Source organism: Pomacea canaliculata, linkage group LG13, assembly GCF_003073045.1.
Source record: "Pomacea canaliculata isolate SZHN2017 linkage group LG13, ASM307304v1, whole genome shotgun sequence".
Classification (NCBI taxonomy): Eukaryota; Metazoa; Mollusca; class Gastropoda; order Architaenioglossa; family Ampullariidae; genus Pomacea; species Pomacea canaliculata.
The window spans coordinates 10743759-10760091 of NC_037602.1; the positions used below are offsets into that span (position 1 = coordinate 10743759).

General features: G+C 44.7%; 1 long non-coding RNA gene across 1 annotated transcript; it reads right to left on the minus strand.

Moving 5' to 3' along the window:
• Positions 1-404: 404 nt before the first annotated feature.
• LOC112554682 lies at positions 405-15677 on the minus strand. The gene is made up of 3 exons (XR_003097288.1): positions 15237-15677; positions 7259-8891; positions 405-583 (listed from the first exon to the last, which is right to left on the minus strand). It is a non-coding gene; the product is annotated as an uncharacterized LOC112554682 (long non-coding RNA).
• Between the last annotated feature and the right edge of the window lie 656 nt (positions 15678-16333).

The window sequence follows — 16333 nt, forward strand, 5'->3', positions numbered from 1 at the left end:
GGGTTTAGGGTTCCCACAGTTAATAACCATCCAGCGATGGTCGAATTGTCAATAAGTCTTTCAAAACAAAAATCATGGAATATACATTTTGACTCCGTATGTGAACATCCTGAACATTGCTCAGATCCCTAAATAGTTATGCGACACACTGTAGAACTACATGTAGATGGCTTGCTCTACGCATCAAAGAACACAGGAATCCACCATCTGTGGCTTTTCGTGTGTCGACATCGCATCATTTACAGTGTTTCTAACAGACTCTACAAGAGAATACAGAGAGAAAAACAGAAAATGTCAAGCAGACATTTGGCTGTGTGTGTGTGGAGAGAAAAGCTTTTGTAAAATTGATGATGTGTCTGCTCTCAATCTACATGGCAATCACACTTTTTACCATTCTGGCGGAAGTCTTCCCGCTTTTATGGCTGGAGACCCGATCTTGGCACTTGACAAGTTGAGATAAGATGTCTTTCGCCAAAAACATGACAGCTGATGGAAAGTTTCGAAAAGACCTCTCTGCCCATCCTCTCTTGTCTGTGAACTCCGTGTTTGTGAGAGCGCTGGTCGGATGAGAAGGAATTCACCACTGTAAATAAACAAACATCTCAGTAGCCAAGCTTGCTGTATCTACCAGTAGTCAGTAGTCGTATTCACACTGTTCACAGTAGTCACATTCACACATGCTTTATAGAGCTTGTATAGGCTTGGTCCGGGCAGTGCTAGCATCTTGGTCTTTGTCTTCATCAGTGGGGGATGGACTGGGGTGGGAGTGGGGTAGAGATGGACTGTGTAGGATATCAATATCCCTCCACGTGGCGGACTGAACCTGGTGATCCTAGCTGGATCCAAACATTTTTATATTACATTTTAATTGTATCTGATTATCATGCCTTGAAACTATTTTGTATCTAATATCCATTGCCTAGACACATTTTTATGTAATTATCATGTCTTGATTCAAACCTTCTCTGGTTGCACCTGGGCAAAAGTAATGATTAAGTCTTGAATCCAGGACATCACGATTTTTTTTCCTGGGAATTGTTCTTCCAGCCTCGTGGGTTTAGGTGTGAGACATGTCCCTGACTGTTCGTGTTCATTGAGGAAGATTATCCACTAATGTGACTGCGTGGTTACTGATGACCATTCCTCACTGAGGCAACTTTGACATCCCAGAAAATCCTCTTAGAGACTGTATTCTTTATTAACATTCTTAATGAGCATCGTGAACAAGACACAGCAAAACAAATACGCCACGAAAAAAAAAGGGAAAAACAGTGGGAGAGAAGGAAGAAAAAAGTATAAAAAAAAAATTTAAAGGGGAGAGAAAGAGAGAGAACACCTGACAAGACTCAACAATGTCAGCAATGCCAGTTGCTTCGAAAGCATAACGAAACAATTTGTTCTCGCGGGGTTTCTCTGTTTATCTACCCAACAGAAAAAAATCAGTTTGGAAAAGCGCGGTGCTTGTGTCGAGTGCTGCATTGCTTGTGGAACGTTTAGGCGAGAAAAAAGTATTCTGGTTTGTCTTCATCATCTCACAACATGGAGCTGGCAGCGAGCAGTGGGACTACCTGATATTTGAGCTCGCCAGACGTGTTTGCTTTGTTCACCACCGCTTCTATAAACTGAGTAGCGGTCTCTCTCTCCCTGGGCAGGTTACACTTTGTCTCCTATACTTCTCCTGTGAGACTCGGATTCAGGCAACTTCAGGTCTTCCATTCTTCGAGCTGGTGCCTGATCATACCACCTTTGTCAAAACAACTATTATGTTGTCGTTGATTGATCGTTGTTTTCGTTTGAATTGTTAGTTGTTTTTATTTATTTTTGTATTATGTGTTTTATTGTTGGGCTTCGCTACGACATACGATTCTCGAGTTCTTCTTTATTTTGTGGGCTTGTGTTAGAGTGTGGTTAGATGATGATATTTAAAGTATCTGAAGCTGGAAGATTTGTAACCGGCTACAATAGCTTTGGCAGCGATGTCCACGGTCATCACAATCAACAAGATAATGATGAAACAAAGACGAATTGTTTCAGCAATCTGGATGTCAAGAATAGATATTGCAAGAATTATTAAAGAGATCGCAATGACTACTTAGGAACCCACAGCTCAAATCCTGGATAAAAAAAATAACTTGTAGCATTTTCGCAGACTGATCTCTCTGCCAGACCTCGCAACATCATCATTGTCCAAGTTTACTTTCTGACTTGAGCCCAGCAAGCAGGAAGACAGTACAAGTGAGAGCTGAAACAGCTGGAAAGGGTAGTAAAGGATGACGAGCGCCAAGATTGACCCAGACACCTGTAACAATGGGCGAGAATGGTATGTAAACTTGGCCTCGGTAAAACCACTGACAGAGTTTGCACTAACTCACCTCAGCCAACATCCTACATCTCAAGAAAGAATCCACGAAGCCAACTTGCCACTTTCCAGAGGATTTGGTCCATAACTTAATCAGCTTCATCATCCTGCCAAGGCTTTTCTTTTTTAAATCCAGCATCAACATGACACTGGCAATGACCATAACTTTGTTCTACGAGCCTCAAGTGGATGTTGAATAGGAAGTGACTTTAAACCTACCGCCGGCCTCGCTCTGGTTTGGAGAAACTTCACAACCAAGACATGGCGAAAATCTTCAAGGTACAAGGCGGAGGTAAATTCTCCAACCTAAACATAATGGACTGTGATGTAGACACCCTCTCTGGAAACATCAAAAAGCTATTTTTAACAACCCAAGAAGGGCTGGGCTGAAAAAACAAAAGTAGAAAAATAAGCCACGAATGATGATATCCTAGATTTGTGTGACCAAAGGACTTTGAAGAAAGACAGAAAGAAAAACAACCCGAAAATAAAGCAGATTTCAAGTACAAAGTAGTGAATTGCAAAGTCAGGAATGGCATTAAGGAGAACCATTACTGGGGAATGACAACAAAAAGCCTACCGACTACTCAAAACCTTCACCTACAAAACTTCCATTATTCAGTTGTCACCGAGTGGTGGATTTTTATGGTGTGGACTGTGGAGGGTAAACTTTCTCCCTCACTCTCAATGATAAGCAGGAAAAGAACCAGAAAATGTACTACTACTCTTTATTGAATTTTTTCTTTCTCTGCAGATTTATGACATTCCCCATCCTCACTGTTTGTTCCCTGATTCCTTTTTGTGTACTCCATGTTTGTCTTTCATTACTAGTCTGCATAGTTGTTTCTCCTTCAGTTCTTTGTAATCTCCCCACGTCTTCTACTTGAGTGCTGAGAACATGCTACTTCGTGGGCCTGGTTATGTAAACATCTAAGGGCTCTCGCACCTTGGCGGTGGGAGTTGCTAGTGTACTACTGGGATGGAATTAGTCTTTCCTTTCTACCCTTGATGGTGGTCGAGTTTGAATGTCGAGTCGCCTGATCTGTTTACACTGTACTGTCTTCATATCCCTCAGTACTCACTGTGCTCACCACCGGCTTATAATACATTCTTTTCCAACTGCGTATATGTTTTTCTTTCACTTGCTTTTTCCATCCTTTTTTCCCTAGCAGCTGCCGATGGAAGCAAAAGTCTGGCTTAAACAGTTTTATCTTATTTAAAATTATCTTAGAAAAGTTTTTTCTGTATTGTACACCAAGTTTAGAAGCGTTTTATAAAACTGTTTTAATGAAAAATTGAGACATAGAAAGTGTGTATAAATGTGTTGTGAAATGGACCCTAGCTTTAGCATCTGTCCCTCTCAGACCCGTCCTCACTAGCGTCTGTAGTCACGTGCCACTACTTTCTTCTTCATTTGACCTTTGACACCAGTGCAGTCAGCTCCTCTTCCCGAGGGATGCTGCAGAGCTGGCAGTGCGGCAGGGATCGTTTCCAGTTCCGCAGATTTGAGCAGAAACACTTGATTGACTTCTAATCCTTCAACATCCTTGCGCATCGTTAGCAATATTTCCGCAAGACCATCCTGTGGTGCGGTCACTGACATCATAGGTTCGAACCCCTCTCTCGCCAGGACTGGACTGGTGCCTGCATCTCACTTGTGGAAGCGATGAAGGCGAAGCTGAGGAACTGGACTATTGTAGTTTTATGAGCGGACGAAGCGAGAGGCTGGCCGTGTGGATGCCATCCATCAACCATGTGGATGCCATCAACCAGCGCCAACCACACGCTCTGGGTGCCCGATAGCTCAGCTGATCTCTGCCGCCATTGGAGCTGGCGAGAGATCGGTCACCTAGAGGAATCGGTTTATCTTAGTGTTTCCTGAAATCCTTCAACTGAAAAGTTGTAGCCTGTAACTGCCATACATGAAACTACAAGAAGAGACATCAATTTTATTTCTCTAGCTATAAAATGCATTCTAAAGCTTAGAATTCCTTCTACGATTGTACAGACTCATTTTCTAAATTATAGAATGTAAAGCAATGTGTAAAATTCGTTATGGTATGATTGTATAATTTATTCTATAGTTAGAGCAAAACAAAAGTATTTGTTTATATTATGCTGATAAGTAGCTATCCAATTCATTTTATATGTAGTGTTCAGCTCTAGAGCTATATATATAGAGAAAGGGAGGAATATCATTCATCACACTGTACGCCAACGACTAAGAACATCGTCCATCATCAAGTCAACACAGGAGGATTCAAAGTGGGCGGACCACCTGACAGATTTAATATGTTGCCAATGCTGAGAGAAAAATGCCACAACTCTGACAAATTAAACCATTGTCTTTATTTATCTAAAGAGATAAGAGGGTGCCTTCTTTCGTGACAATAATCGGAAATATTTCTTCTACAATTCGTCTTAGTATACAGTCAGACCGCACTGCCTCCATGTCCCTCCCCCCAAGAGGAATGGGCAGTAACTGTGAGTGTCGATGATTTCAGTGGATGTCGATGATGGGCTTGCGTGACTTGGTCTCACTTCTATGTGTGTGTGTGTTCGACTTTTCTGCTTCCCCGCCTTCAGATAAAGGAATAGTGTATACAACTGCCTGTGTATTTCTACCTCTTGTACCCTGACACATTCTTTCTATGATTGTAGACTACTACAAATCCCGCTCTTTTTGTTTTTAGAATGATATTCCCCGAACTTCAACCTTTCCACATTGAGCAAACACAATATCACATTCTTATATTTCTCACACTCACCACCTCTCACATGCACACCCGGAGTGGTTTGTGTACCCGCTGTATGGCTTAGTGTCTGGTTAAAGAAAGACTGATTGTTGAGACTATTTGCAGGCCACCAGTTTACCGTTGTTGTTGATGTTGTTTTATGTAACATTACTTATTAGCTTTACGATTGGCGAATTCAAAATCGCTCCTTACTTTGAGGCTGGTAGAAGACTTCAAGCATCCCGCAAATTCACAACTTCTGGGAATAAGCCAGTACAGTTGGTTCAAGCACACCTCTCTTCGAAACACTTGGAGTATTTCACTCTGTGGTGCAATGGATGCCTACTTCCTATACATGCTCTTGCCAATGTTGGTGCACGTGAAACGCTTTGAATTCGGATGTGGGGAAAGGCACAGAAAATAAACAGTGTTAACAGTAAACATGTAAGATGAAGGAGGGAGATTAAGTAGAGGAAGAGGGTGTGACAAGCCTATTCAGGGTGTAGGCCATTTTGTATACTTTTTTTTTTATTATTCAGGTGCTTGCTGGTGGGAGATATTTGCCAAGACAAAGCCACCCAGCGTTTGGCTCAGCTGCAGCGTTCAAAACGTTCTTCAGGTCCTCACAAGGTTTTGGTGCTTGTGGTCTTCGACTAGGAGAAACAAACACTAACTTCTGTGTCAAATGTAGTACAATGTTCGATGAATAGCTTGAAGACTGACCAGAGGAGATAGGGGAGACGGACAATGCCAGAAGTCGCAATTACCTTTTATATCTCTCCCTCTAGCCAGCTTCAGCAATACACCTTCCACCTTCTGCCATAACAAACCATACAACACGCCAAGAATCTTTTATTCTTTGCCAACCTTCGAGACACCACGATCACCGTTATTACTCTCCCCTCTCTTCGTCTCGTGCATTGTGTGTGGACACGGGGAGCGCGTGTAAAGTTTTGTCTACAAGTGTAAAGGACAGCCCGAGAGAACCGATGCACGTCTCCCGCACGTACAAACACGGGCGGTGTGCGCGCGCATCCCGGTGTTTGCGCAGCTTTGCAACGTCAGCAAGGTGTCCATCTGCCTTCAGTCAGTTGGCCTGCGACCAACGCAAATAAAACAGTTGGTCTGTGCCGCTGTGATTTATGGAAGTCCTCCTTTCGCAAGCCAGTTGAGCGAGGGATCCGTTTGCCACCGAGGGTACAAAGCCAGGCGAGACGCGATTGAATGTCAGACCGGGTGTGACGGCCGGCCTGTCCCGCCATCGCCCTGACAACCGACTCCCTTTGTGACTCCTTGTCCGCCCGGTGAATGCGCGCAGTTCTCCGGGGCTGCTATATGTTTCAATTAAAGAGATATCAAACCCTGTGACGATTCACGGGTATAGTTTTCTGCCCTTACACCGAGTACCTTGTGCCCTCGGGCTGACTGCTGCTCGTAAACGCTTTTTGTCATGGCAACCAGAGCGGTCCTGGATCAGGTCGCCGGCAACAAAAGACTGACAAGGACGTGTTTCCCCAACTTAGTATTTATTCCATGTAGTGGTGGGGTTGTAGTTGAGGTTTCAAGACCAGTCTGCTTAGTTTTATACACACTAAGGTATGATGGCAGTCGGGGTAGCATTCTACAGGTGAGTTTCATGGGTGGCTTAGGTTTGATGTTCCTCACTAGTCCAGATTTTTGGCCCTGTACCGTTCCTTTAACTTTAAATGTGTTGTGTGTGTATGAAAAGTGAACAGGACTGATGAATGAGTTGGACAAGGGCAGGGTGGGATGTTCATTGCTCATGCCAGTTGGTGTGTTCAAGTGGATGTCAGCTGCTGTCAACTTGAGTTATACAGGTGTTGGGGTGTCAACTGTTGCTCTGTTTTTGTTGCTGGACCTTAAAGTTTTGATGTGTTAAGAGTGTGTTGTTGGTGTGCTGATGCGTTGTCGTTTACAGAGTGTGTTCATAGTGTGTTGATGAGTTATTTAGTTTATGGATATGTACTATAGATGATGGTTGTAAAGGTGTGTTGCCGTGTTAATGTGTTGATCAGTTGGTTCATATGTTCACGACTTTTCTCAAACACAATGTCATCGGTTTCGGGTTGTACAAAGGGAAGGGTGCTAGGACTGTGGGGAAGTGGTGTGTAACAAGGGATGATAATCCCCCTCCCCCACTAACCTTAGATACTCGATACTCCCTCGTCTCCTCGCACCGACTTGTAACAGAGCAAGATGGCGACCAGGAGTAGATTAAACTGAATGCCCCATGTAAATACAAATGACTGCCATGTGTAGGCAAACTCCTTGCATGCTGTTCTCGTGTTGGTATCAGACGAGAGCGAAGATGCCAAGGGAATCTCGTGGCGCAGCAGGGCGATGAAAATAAACAAGGCTGGAGGCGTCCTGCTGGGAAGTAGCTGACTGCGCATGCGGCCTGGAGCAGCATCTGTGCCCTCCTCTGTCACTCCAGTGAAAGCCTGTCGGACGAGCAGTCACACAGACAGCAGGAACAGTTCACAAAAGACGAATTCAGTAACACTAAAGGACTGATAAACTGCGAGTGTTCCCACCTAACACACCGACGCACATGATAAACTGCGTGTTAATACACGATAGGGATACACGCACTACAGAGAGATGTGACTACACTGAATAGCGGGGCTGTCAAGCTGGGAGGGAGGAGGGGCTCGTCTCCCACCTACCTCAGGTAAATGTTTCACTCACAAGTCGTTGAATGTAATAAAGTACCGCTCCTCCCTCCTCCCTAGCCCTACACACCCCCTTCACACACACCCTGTGCCGTCAGAAGCTGTGAAGATCGCTGTTGTGTTCCCATGGTGCCCATCGCCCCTTTCCCCTCTAGCTCGGTCACCATGCGCCCCCGTGCCCCTACCACCACCACCACCACCATCACCACCACCACCCACCGTACGTGGCGGGGCTGCTTGGCGAATCGTGCGGTGCGTTATCGACTTCGCTTCTTGCCGCCATTTTACGTCCCCCGAGGAGAAACAAGGGCTATTATTTAAACACTTGAACCGATCACACGCCAGACGGCCTATCAGGTCCCTAATCTGCATGTTTGATGGTCCAGACGCCCCCATGGTAATACTCTTCAGTTTTTATTGATTGACCCCTGTGATAAAGCGAGCGAGCTGTTCAGCTGTTGGAGAGAGGGGGGGATGCTATGCTTAAAGTTCCCCCCAACTGTTTGTTGGATACATCACATGGGGGTTAGTGGGGTGGGGAGGCAAGCTCTTGCCTGGCGCGCTCTTCACCTAAACAAACCGCTCACTGACACTCGTCACCATCAGCATAGTGTCACTGGCACAGTCACTGACACTCGTCACCTCATTAGCTTCATTACATATCTGTCCTCTTTATCATGCTGCCTCTCCCCCCTATCCCTTCACACACAACCCCCTTGTCCTTTGTCGAGAGGGAATTCCTGTAACGAGAATACTCAGCTCTCTACACTGCTTCCTTGATATTTACTGGACCGGAAGTCTGCACTGGCGACGTTGATACAGGAACAGTTGTTGCTGTCGACAATGGAGAGAGCAGAAAGATAAGCTGTATGCACTAATGAGCTCACAGACAAAACATCTCTCGTCACACCAGGCGACAGATGCCCCTCCACACCACCACCAAGATTATTGACGAGTCCCAGCCAATCGATAACCTCGTACTGCAGGTCTTGTCTTGCTGATGTCATCATCCTGTGGGTTGGCTGCTGAGTAGACTGACGTCATTCAGCGTGCTGACGTCACAGGCTATATTTATCCCTGAACATCGTCAATCGTCTGCCTTCTCTAAAAATAAACAAACAACAAACTGTAATGGGTAAGGCTACAATACCGACTTCCCTTACCAGCTTCTTTGTTGTCGATTCTAATAAACAAATTTGTTTACACATTTAGCTACAGTAAACACGCATTACACACAAGTCCAATAAATCCCTTAAAGCATGTCTTTTGTTCAGCCATTTGTGAAAGACAGAAATAAGTGAGAATTAATAATAAAATGTGAATACTACGAATGATGAAATGTCTCTCCTACAAATGGTTACAAGTTTGGCACATGGGCCCACTGTCTCTCTCTCTCATTATTCCTCGAGGACTCCAACAACTATTGTTTACATGGTCATCCATTCTCCGTTTATTGTCTTTGCTTTACATTTCTTGTCCCCATCATGCAGCTTCCTTACATATCTTGGTTTTCAAATTAATCTTGAATATGCAAATTTTCATCAAAATTTAAATTAATTGTTATCTTTTCTTTTTGTGTTCCTGGCTTGATTGTCCTGACTGATTGGCCTTGATGTTTAGGAAGGAACAGTATAAATCGTTTTTATTTTTTTTTATTCACAGGCCTGATTCAGGTTATATCAAAATTAATCAGCCACAAGTTAAAATAATACTTTAAGAAAACTGAGTGATATCAACAACAAGAAAAAATGAAATAAAGGAAAAAGTAAGATTACTGTCTTGTAGATAATAATTTGAGGGTCTGTATAGAAGATTAAATTACATACACTGGAGACAAAATTCTACAGCTGTGTTTATGTGTCACAGGGAAATACACAAGAAAAATCTCAGTTTAAGGAGTTTATACTCGTTTCTGATAAATAGTTGCCCGTTTAGTAGTTACTGTCTCTTAGTTACTCAAGTTCTTCCCATTTCATCATCTTAGTAAAATAGCTCTCGAATGAGTTTCAGTTAGAAAAAGATCAAGGAGCACATGTCACATGCACAGAGGAAGTGTTTGTGCAAATTACAACTTTTATGATAATTTAAGCTTTTTCTTTCATTTTTTTAGGCCTTCAAACAGGGAATGAGGAGCAGACAGCACATAACTGAGTGACAAGGTCCTTTTTGTTTAAGGATTTCTGATTGACCGACCTTTCACATCTCCAAAACGCTATGCACTAAATATAGAGCCTAGTTCAATATACAAATCAATTCTATAACACAGAATTGATTTTATAACTGTGGAATGCATTCTTTAATTGTAGAATTAAATAGTATAGCTATAATGCATTCTATAGCTGTAGAATTGAATCATATATATAGAATGAGTTGGCAAGTTTTAAGCATATTATATAGCTATAAGATGGATTGTATGATTGTATGAATGAGTTCTGTAGAGAAATGCATTTAAAAAAATTCCGTTGGCTCTCCATAGTCCTCCAGGCCACGGGGGCTTGGCAAAGGACTAATAGCTCCCTCATGTAGATACCTTGACTGAAAGTGAGACTAGAGACAGTCCAACAAATGGTGACACTGACCTCTTTCCACTTACACTATATATATGTAATAACAGTTTATACTCTGTATTGCCAAAGTATGTACCTGATAGCAGGGTCAGTGTATGGACTAGTGTGGTGCCAGTGTGCGATGGTTATAGTCCACTGTAAGCACGCGCAGTGCATCCGTCCTGAAGCAGATAAGACCCTGCTCATCATTCCAAAGAAAGGCGATAGTGTCCATGGTGACACCCTGACCCAGCCTCTCGGCCCGCTGGAGGAGTTGGGCCCTCGGTAACATCTCGGGTGATTGTGGCTGTACGAGTCGAGCCTCGGTCTCCCCGCATCTCCTCTCTAGTCACTTAACACACACCCGGCGGCTAATATCATAAGGAGGTGCGTAACACGGACGCAGCGCCTCCCAGCGGACAAGAAAATTATGGCGTTAACTCCACGTCCAAGACAATTTGACAGGCAGATTTGATCAGACTGGCGGTCAGGAAGCGGACAGGGCGAATAAAGCATCGGGAGCAGAAAGACAGGGAGTGGTGTGTTTTCTTGGGGAGGGGCTGGGGAGTAGAGAAATAGCAGTTTTCATAAATCAGGACGAGGCTCGGTGGGGATGGTTAGCACGGTGGGGATGGCAAGGCGTAGTAGAAGGGCGAGATGGGAAGGAGGGTGAGGAGTCGGTGGGGAAAAAAAAAGGAGAAAAAAAAAAATAAAAAAAAAGAAGTGAGGCTTGGGACAGTCTAACGAGAGAATTGTTGTTAAACAACTGGACCAGCAACTCCCAGAGGCCAAGTCTGGTGCACGAGGTCCATCCTACCCTCATCCCCGTCGCCCTGCAGTTCGGTGGGTCGGAGGACGTGCAGTCTCATCAGCAACTGTGGGTATTGCCCACATCTGTGTGGGCAGCTCCAAGAGCGAGTGGTCACAACATATTATGATCAAAGGAAACAGAAGCAGTAACCAGTGACTTTCATACGATGAATCATACCCTGAAGGTAGAAGTAGAAGTAGAAGTGTTTGTATAGCTACTGAAATACCTGACCTCTGAACCAAAAGTCGGGTGAAATATTTAGTTGCGTTCTACTCTGCCCGACCCCACTGTCCCAGTGACTGTTTTATTCCTCTCTTCTGTCTCTCTGTCTGTCGTAAAGTCAACATCAGGCTGAAGGCGGACAGCAGTGACATGACATGCACTGACCTTGTCAAGGTGAGAGTTCATCCAGTGAGGTCAACGACAAAGCACTTGAGCTGTGTTACCTTGGATAGTATTTCAGGCCTGGTGGCGGGGGATGACGGGGGGTCGAGTAGTTGTTACTAATGTGTTATACGTGGCCCAACGTGAGCTCTCTCGGCCACACGCATTTTTATTGCTGGATGCGGCAGCACCTGTTCACTAGTCTTGGTCGTTTATTTTTTCTTTTCTCAACGAGATGTTTTCTCTTATTTCATAACAGAATTTGTCGTAGGTGGAACCACTTATGAAATAAACCAATAAACCCAAACCTGTCCACCAACCACAGCCTCGTGAATCCATCGTCAGACAATCAGTTGGCGGCCAATTCCAAACACGATAACAGATTTTAAACATTTTTGTTTGCTAACAACAAAAACACGAAGTGATAAGTTTTTTTAAAAATATGTTGAAATATTTTGAAAAATTACCATAAAATGTTGAAAAATTACCATAAAATGTTTTGCAATCCGCTATAGGTTTTCAGTCTGTGAATTATTTCACAAGAATATAAGCTTTTAGCTAGTCAGGGTCTTGTGCATCTCACACACACTACCCTATGTAAGTGTGGAGTGAGTGCTTACTGGCTGCATCCCGTTGGTGAAATAGATATTCAAGTACAATAACTATTGTCTAGCCACAAAGGAAGAAGACACTACAGTAACTATTGTCTCATCACAAAAGGAGGGTCAGCAGGTCATGCTCCAGGCTAGTGAGACCATGATCAGAACTGCTACACTCTGACAAAGCTCATGACAGAGCAATTCACGAGTCCTTTCCACTTATGTTCTCCGATTTCCTCCAATCCTTCATCCTTCCCTTTTTCTTTTGCTTATGATGTCAACGCGACTGAATTCTGAATATTCAGAACTGTGCGACCATGTGTGCGCCTGTGAACACTCTTCAGCTTCTGCCGGAGACCAGAAAAAAAGAGAAAAGTAAGCTGCCGCGGAAAGGGCCGTTGAACAAGTGGCTGGCTGTGTCTTTAAAAACAACTGAATATTTATGGCGGTATTACTCAGGGCTGATGGTGGGGAGAGGACGGGAGGGCAATGAGGGGGGAAAGACAGGATGGAGGGTGGGGAGGGACATGAGAGGGAAGCTGGCAGAAGGCCGCGCGATACAACTGGCGAGAAGTTCAAATGCTGAAACCGTCGAGGGCTGGGTGGTGGTGGTGGTGGTGGGGGTGTAAGGGAAGGAGGGACGTGAAAGAAGTCTGGAACACCGAGGGTGGATGTCGGCTCACGCAGACTTTTCCTTTATGTTTGGAAAATAAATCGTGACGGCGATGGAGGCGGAGATGTGTGTGTGGGTGGGTGAGGTGGGGTGGGTGTAGCCACTGCTCATGTATTTGCATGGGTGAAGGGGTTGGCGGGGTAGAATCCGACGTTCATTGTAGCTTGACAAAATGCAGAGGATCTCTGCGGGCCGCGGCCTTTGATGACGACCAGCGAGCTCGCATGATTAATTTGCCTGCCGGCGGCGAGGGTCGACTCTCTCGGCGGTGACTGTAGCTTTTCTCTCAGTGGAAGTGGCGAGCATAAGGTGACCATCCGTCCCCGTTTTCCGGGGACAGTCCCCTTTTTTTTTCGGAAGTATACAGTCTACACTACACTAGTTTACACCCTCCTCCCAGGTCATGTCCCCGGATTGGCTAAAATAATTCTGGTGAGGTCGACTCGCTTGGATCAGTCACTCGGAACATGGTGAAAACATGTAACCATGGAGACTATAGAGGTAGTGGATGTTGGAAGGGGTGGATGAAGGGCATGTTAGAGGTAAACGAAAGAGATGGTTGTTGGGATGAAAAAGATAATTGGCTCCTTATGGTTCGTTTGACGAATTAGCACTCATCACACGCACTCTGACCTCTATTATGAATACAAATCTGTAATACTACAGCATAAGTCATACTAATTGTGAAGTATATACTTGTTGATTTCACAAGCTGGAGTTGAGAACACGGTTTAAACATCTAGCAGCAAAAATCCTAACAGAAGGTTCGAGACTGGAAGTCACCAGTGTGCAGGGTGCAAGGAAGAGAGCAAAGCACTCAAGTGTGGATATGAGCGAGGGCAACGGGGGTGGTACCGCCTCAAAACAATAACAACAAAATAGATAATTTCAGTGTGTCTTCATTTTTCGGCAGCTGAAGATTATTAATTTTGCAGGCAGAGACTCGGTCTTTCTCTGTAAGACGCAGGACAAAGCGCAGCGAGAACCAGCTGCAGGTGAAGGGGTGGTGCTGCAGGTGGAGGGGTGGTGCTGAAGGAGAGCGATGGTAAGGGGGCGGGTAGGAGAGGCACCGCGGCTGAAAGCCTCTCACTCTTTGAGGCCGTTCTTTGCAACCACCACCACCACCCCGACATAAAAGCGTGCCTTGGGCGAGAGAAAGCGAAGAGAGGACCGCTGACAGAAATTGGGAGGAAGAAATGAGTTCCCTCCCGGGGAGGCTCGCTCTAGGGACTGGCAAGCCGCGTCTCGCGATAATGGAGACGGGAGGGGGTTAGGGGCAGAAGGGTTCACTGCCAGCAGGAAGGGTGCCCTAGCGGGAGGGAGGGGGTAGGGGCAGAAGGGCACACTGCCAGCGGGAAGGGTCTCGGACCGGGAGGTAACACGTGGGATCTAGTTAGGCTGGCGGAGGGAGCATTGGGCGTGGGAGGAAGGGTAAGTGAGAATGGGAAGGCTGAGTGAAGGAAGGGTGGAGGGTAACAACTTGGCGGTGAGGGGAGCAGACAGGACTCTTCTCTGTTGCCTGTTTTCTCTCCCTGGCTGGCAGCTAGCCGGAGGCTGCAGTAGAATGGGGAACAGATTACTGCCAGAGTGTAGCTTCCGCCGTGGCTCACCCTCCTTCCCGCCTGCATATTGTGCCTCCACCCGCATCACACACTTAATCCCTCCACCCTTCCGTCCCTCCGCTGTCGTCATCACTGGTCTGATCCAACATCCACCGCCCTCCTGTATCGACATCTGTTACTGTTCATCTGACACAACTTTTAATTGATGTACAACAAAATAGTTGATGTGGTCCATCGGGCTTACACTTACTGTACTGTCATTCTTCTCACCCTCAGCCTTTTATCTTTATTTTATGTTTATTAACTTCTGGTCTCTAACACTAGACAGCTATGTTCATTTTCTCATTAATTCTTTGTCTAGATTCTGATTCCACCTTGGTCTTAACCATTAGATATTGACCGTTACATTGTCTCCCATCTGTTTGATACTGATGAGGTTGTCTTGCTGTATTTTTCATCTACTTTAGCATCTTATTTGTCATTTGACTGCTCGGTGAAGTGATGTTTCCTTGGTGTGACCACCTATTATGAGCTTGAGCTTTTAGTAACATCCATCTCTGTTCGACAGTAAAAAAGTTTTGATTTTGGTAAACAATATCTTGCGATGACAGCAAAAAAAAAAAAAAAAAAAAATAAACAAATAAAATAAAAAATAAATAAATAAAAATAAATAACAAATAAATAAAAAAAATAAAATAAAAAAATAAATAAATGTAGCAGCGCCGCTGATCCTGGATGCTTCATGCACAGAATACAAAGGTGACCGACCAAACAACAGAGAAGGGAATCAACGGAAACACAATTCTGGGTTCAGATGAGTAAACACGCTGATAATTTAATTCACCCCATCATCATCATTATCAACTACTTTAACCTGATGGTGGCTCATCTGCTCAGCACTTTCCGCGCACAGTGGGTCGTCTGTAGAGCCCTGTCAGCGTTCTTAATGCGGATCTTGTCAAGCGAGAGGCGGGTGGAGCGCAGGACGGGGTGGGCCCTATGTGCAGGCCGCCAGGACCGGGTCTTGGATCGATGACGAGTTGGGAGGCAGACGTGATTAGCGGCCATCATGCGGAGAATCAAGGGCACATCACCAGGCCCTTCCACATCGTCTGCTCAGATGTGCTGGAAAAGTAAGCGGGAGATAATCCGTCTTCCTGGGGCGGTAATGCCTTGTGTCTCCATCCTCTCTTGTCGAGTTACCAGCTCAATATTGACATTACTTCCGTCACGCCTTCCTTGACATTAAACACAACAAACATTTAACTTATCATTAGTAAAGCTTACTTGTAATTTCTCTGTCACCAACAGATTAAGATTAAAATTTATTTTGGATTCCAAGTCTGTCACAGACTTTCCTGCCTCGTCTCGTCAAACAATAACTTTCCCACGTTCAATCCAGTTATTGTATTGTCACATTTATAACTTTAATTAATAATAATAATAAATGTGCGATTTATTTGTCATATGATCACACACACGAAGCAGCAAGGTCTTAGCTCGAGACAAGAAAGAGATATGGACAGCATAGAAAGAAGGGAAGGAGAAACAGCCGTGAAGCAAATAATAGAAGACAAACATGAAAGACGCAAAGAGGGATCAGGGAACAAACAATAAGGATGGAGAGTGTCATAAATCTTCAGGGGAGGACGAGCAGGCGGACAAGTCAATAGACTAGAATCACAGCAATTGGCAACTAATCAATAGACGGAAAGAGTGAAAGAAAGATTTAGAAAATGGACGAGCGTTTTGTTGATTGGTGTGAGGAGTAATGGTCATGGAGGAGGAGTGTTTTTAGTGGACGTTTAAATGGTTGGAAGGGATGAGAGTTCAACTGGTTTGAATCCGAGATTTGGGACTGACGAGGTGAAGATGATGTTGGTGTCGCCCACCTTGATGTTCTTGGGTGGACTGACGAGCGATGAACGATTTCTTCTCCTCGAGCAGAAGAGGGCGTCCGTGTTATGATCG